This window comes from Gavia stellata, chromosome 4 (genome assembly GCF_030936135.1).
Source record: "Gavia stellata isolate bGavSte3 chromosome 4, bGavSte3.hap2, whole genome shotgun sequence".
NCBI classification, from domain to species: Eukaryota; Metazoa; Chordata; class Aves; order Gaviiformes; family Gaviidae; genus Gavia; species Gavia stellata.
The window spans coordinates 73644747-73650312 of record NC_082597.1 but is presented as its reverse complement, the minus strand read 5'-3'; positions in this window follow the sequence as shown (position 1 = coordinate 73650312).

Here is a 5566-nt window from a genome sequence, read left to right as displayed (position 1 = left end):
TGGCATGAGAATGAAGTTTTAAGATAAGCAAACAGCATAAATTCATGGTCAGAGAGAGGGACAAGGATCTAGCCATGCTATTATTACTAGTGAATTTAAAAATCATTATTTTTAGTAAATTTTGATGTGGTTAACACTGCTAGTGTGGTTAATGAGATTTATTTCTATCTGAGCTAGTAGTTCCAAAATTCTGTTCCAAATTGAAGGCTTGACTATTCTAATTTAGTATGGTACCACACCTGCTAAGCACTAATGTACTTGACTGTTCTAGCTCAAGGCAATGGCTAAGTTAGTTTTATTTATGGAGTTTGGGATATATTTGCCAACTGTGCTATACATGGCACTCAGATTTTGCATAGTCAGGGGAAATATCCTGGAATTCCCACTAATAACCACCATGCTTAAAGCAAGGCATGGACAGAAGGATTGCTACAACAGTACTTTTCACCAATGCAATACCAGTACTCTTTTGCTATTATGACTAAAAATACAAATACTTATTAAGAAGTTACTTAGCCTAAATGATTTAGGACCTATGAATTATTTTTCCAAATCCTGAGAATAGTGACAAAATACAGTAAAACACAGCACTTTGACACTTCCCAAGTACTAAACATTGCAGTTCAGAAAATTCATAGTCAAGATTGATAGGGGTCTGTCTCAGTGCTACATGTCAAAGTGTACCTCTGGAACAGTTGTAATCTAATGACTCGACACTGAGAGGTACAATGCTTCCTTCAAGCATCACTTTTAAATAACATAGCACTGTTTGAAAGGTGGAGGTGAATTCTCTTTTCAAGATCTTTCTGTACGCTACTTTATATTCTGAACTACACATTTTACTTGTTTATGGGTTCATAGAGCAAACCTTAAATATATTTCTCTTCAAATAACATTTTCCTCCTGCATAATCAAGATACTTCTACTCTAAAGCAATCCTTGAAATACTGGACTTTACATGGCATCTTTGCTGTTTAAAAAGCTTTCTGGAAAGCTTATTTGATCTGTAGTAAAATAAATTTTTATGCAAAAGTTTGGATTAGAGTTAAAGGTGGCATAAGTGGTAGTACTACTACTCTGCACTTACAAAGAGGTTAGATAACTTGTCCAGGGTCACAAAGTCAGTGGCAGTCTGTTCAGGCATTACATGTGCAGGTGGTAAAGTGCAATTCTGATCCCTGGACACCTGCAAGATGAACAGAAGACTTTTTTTTAACTGACACTACTGCTAAAAACAAAAAAGAACATAAAATTTGCTTAAATGGTAACTTTTAGATATGAGACTAAATGGCATCATGATAGGAGGCTGGGGAAAAGGGCTGCAAGTCTGTGTGCAAGGGAAAGACAGCAAGGAATGGCCCACCTCAGGGCATGCTCAGCCATCATTCACATCTGCCCACCTCTCAGTATACAAGCCTGCCACTAGAACATTAAAACTTACCATCAGTAGGGTGAATCCCATGAAGAGAGAGCCAATGTGCCATAGTCTGGCAGGCTGTGCTATCATCTCTGTATTCTATTCCATAACAAGGCACTATCAACAGACAGTTCACACTAAGCAATCTGTTGAGATTATGCAGATTGTTTTGGAGAGGCCATTGAATTCAAGAGGGTTCCTCCTCTAATTAGGCAGCTATGAGATCAGTCCCAGCTGTTTTTCTGTCTACCTCCTTGGAAAACCGTATATTAGACAGACATTTTGAATAACTTGCACTCCAAATGACTCTTTCAAATATCACATTTTTCCAAATTACCATTCATCATGCCTGAGGAAAAATAACTATACAAGAGAGGATCAATGATATCTTTCTGTTGAAATGAAGAGTTTATCTAGAAAAAGGAGGAGTGAAGGACAGCTGCTTTTTGGCTTGAGATAGTTGAACATATGTAAACAATGGCTGGGCAGAGAGATCTCTCGCTATCTTGCTTTTGTCTTATCAGGCTTCCCTGCTATATCCCACAAAAATCATGTTTGCTTTGCACTGCTACCGAATGAACAGATTACCTACATTAAGCAGGAACCTTTATTAGCATTCTCACCAGAGTCTGTCACTGTAAACTCTCAGCGAATTTGCCCTCATTGCAGTTAGAATCTAGTTAAGAAATGCCAGTTGCTGAAGCCATAACTCTTGGCATCAGAATAGCTTGTATGAAATGCCAGTTTCATGAAAAGTTCTCTCATTTGAAGGTCCCCTTTCCTATGCATGAATCATGCTCACCAGACTGAAAATTAAGGACATGCTCAATACTGAAAATAATAATCAGAAGAATGAAGGGGAGAAGAAAGAAGATACAAAAATTAGAGTTCATTATTATAATTTTAAAGTATCAGTGTTTGTAAAACATAAGCGTATGAAAGGCTGAATCTCATTTGATCAACCCAATTAAACATTAAATAATTGCAGCCAATTATGCAAATATCACACAACAATATTAATTTGTTGATCTTTTTTGAACAGTTTCAAATTCTCCTAATGTTAGACTATGTTATGCCTTAAATGGGCAATTAGCAGAACCATAACTAAGTGATGAAGAATGGATAATTGCTTAGTTATGATGTACCATACTCTTTCTATGTAAATCTGTTGCAATTAAACAAATAGGACACATAGAGAAAAGATGTGCAGATGTTCTTTTACAATCTATTATTAGCTCAGGGAATACCACAGTTCCCTCCTAAATTTTACAGGGGAAAATAGGGAGAATGCAATACCAAATACCCACTATTATTTACACATATTATTTCTTCCCTTTGGTTAACAGGATAAAAAAGCAGTGGTAGAATGCAGGGTAGGACAGCATGCAACGTCAGAAGAATTTCCTGTATTATATGGATGAGTCAGCTCCATTATTTAGGTTTTAAAGTTTAAAGTCTAGAACCTGTTCACGAGGATCCCATTTGGAAACAAGCACAACTTTGAGTTGACATAGCCAGAGTAAAGCAATTAATCAAGATGTTAAAGATGACAGTTAACAAACATGCTTTCATTCTTCTCTGCTATAAAAGTCTATGCATTTCTGTGGGTCATTCCAGTTCAACTCTCATCATTTTGAAGTCTCCATCAGCTCAAAATGTGCAGTAAAAGGAAAGGTGTCTCTCTGGTCAGTGCTGGAAACAGTGCAAACCACAATAAATGAAACCACCTGGTTTCCTCACATTAAATTACTTGCGTCCTATTTAAGAAGAGTTTTACACAACTTTTAGGTTTACACTGCAGCCAAATAATTCTTCTAACTAGTCCTTATTCATTCTGACTAGTGAATAGATTACTGCTGGTATACTGATGCCTTCATGGGGATTTTTTGATATATGACACCTGTCAACTCTATCAACCTCCTGAGATGTTAAGGTATCATACAACCACTTTGCCATGCATCTGAAGTTAGATATTTCCACTTTTCCTTTTGCTGCTAAATCTAAGATGAACATAAGGGCACATATTAGATAGTTCAGTAACAGGAAGCCACATGTGATTGCTCATTACGTAATCTTTAGAGAGCTCCACGCCACACTCTAGTTAAAGGCACTCTTTAGTTACGATACTCGTCTCATTGGATAAAACTCTCTACCCCACATTGCATCTTGACATATTCCCCATGTTAATATTTCCACCCATCTAATTAAATAAAAAGAAAGACTACCAGCAGCTTATAATACATAGTGAGATACTGAAAGAAGACCACCACACAATACAGATTAAAATGGTCAGAAAAGCAGCCACACAATACTATTGCTACTGGAAGTGAAACAACACTTTGTGCTTGCAGTTGTATTCTAAAGAGAAAACTACCCAACAAATTTTAACAATAGTTACATTGTCAGAGAGAACCTTCAACTGTTCTTCATTAAAAGATCAGATTGGACTGCAGTGAAAGATAGTAAAAGTGATGATTTGAGGGAGCAAAAGAAAGTGATGGCTCAGTAGCGGTTGTCTTTAAAATCTGAACAAAAATGAACAGGAAAGCCAGAAGGCTACTTTTTAGCAGTTGCATGAGGCATGGATGGTCTATTAGAAATTATGTTTTGCCTTTTTAGACTATGTTAACAAATGCCAGTAACTACAAAGGACTTATAAAGCATGGGAGACATATTGTTTAAGATGCTGGGTCTTAAAAAAAATAAAGTGCTAAATATTTCCCTTAATACTGGTGCACCTCTACTGCAAACTATGGCAATAAATGTTTCACTTTTATTTCTTATAGGACTCCATTCGTGTCAATAAAGTTCCACCAGTTTTACGCTGAAGTAGCACTTTGGAGCATTGATACAGAATATGGTGATCCTTTTTGGCAAAAGATATAGAATATGGTGATCCTTTTTGGCAAAAGATATCTTAAAGCTGTTCGCCAAAGCTGTGTGCAAAAAGAGAAAGCTAATAAATATCACAGTATGATTGTTAGTGAACATTTGCAGAAGTTATTTCCCTAACTATGGGCTACCTGCTCTATATTGCTTCCAAATAGTATGAAGACTGCATGTCAGAGAGTAGCGGTATACGAAGAAGTATGTGCTTAATCAGAATGAAACCAGGGTTTGAATAACATCTCTTTCCTTCTTGTGCTAGATATTTTCTGTTGACAGCATAGCTTGTTCCTTAATAGGAAGGCCCTATTAAAGTACATGTGTGTCAATGGAGGCTGGATACATTTCACAGAAAGTAGTGAAGGGGACAAGAAAAACATTTTGCTGAGCTAAATTATGTGACTGGATGACGAAAGAAGTTCCTTAATCCAAAGGTCTGGTTGGTGTGAAGAGCAGTTCAACTTTCACAGCCACAGTTGTCTGATCTTGCTTTCTAGACATTCACCTGGAAGGCAGCACTGTGACCGCAGCGCCCAGCTCTGTGCTAGGCCAGACAGGGTAATTCATGTTTCAGCAGGGCATGACCCAGCCCTGTAAATCATGTATGGAAGGATGTATTCAACTATTAGAGAGGTATGCACTGCCCAAGCAGCCACTGCATATCCCCATGGAGGGAAAGGCAATAGGCTAACAGGGAGCATATTACAAGCTAGATCAACTCAGAGAATTTTGGCCTAAAGGACAGAGCTGTTATTTGACAGAGTATGCATGAGGGGATCTAGAGGGCTATGCAAACTTAGGAATCTCCCATACAAGCAGAGTATGAAAGGAAAGAGCATATGGCTGAACTTAATTGTTTCCCAAACACAGAGCAAAAGGCAGAACAATGTCAACAGAACCCTGTGGCCAGCTAACAGGCAATGTCTTTGTTGTACGACAACATGCTCTGCTGGTGATGGCAGTTAAAACAAAGCAAACTGAAGAGCAGTTGAAAAGCATTTTACAAGTTTTCAGACTGTACATAAAACACAAGGAGGCACTAAGAAAACCATTAGAAAAGTTCTATCACTAACATTTAGCACCTCTACCAAGAAGACAGGCTTCTACCAACAGGATTACAGTAGAAATCAAAATGATTGTGTTCACAGTTGCTGGATTGTGGAAACAGTCATCCTGGGGAGCAACTTGGTACAGAAACTATGCTACGCACAGGCAGCTACAGAAGTTGTCATTATTCATGTCTGTTCTGTCTGGAGGGTCTGA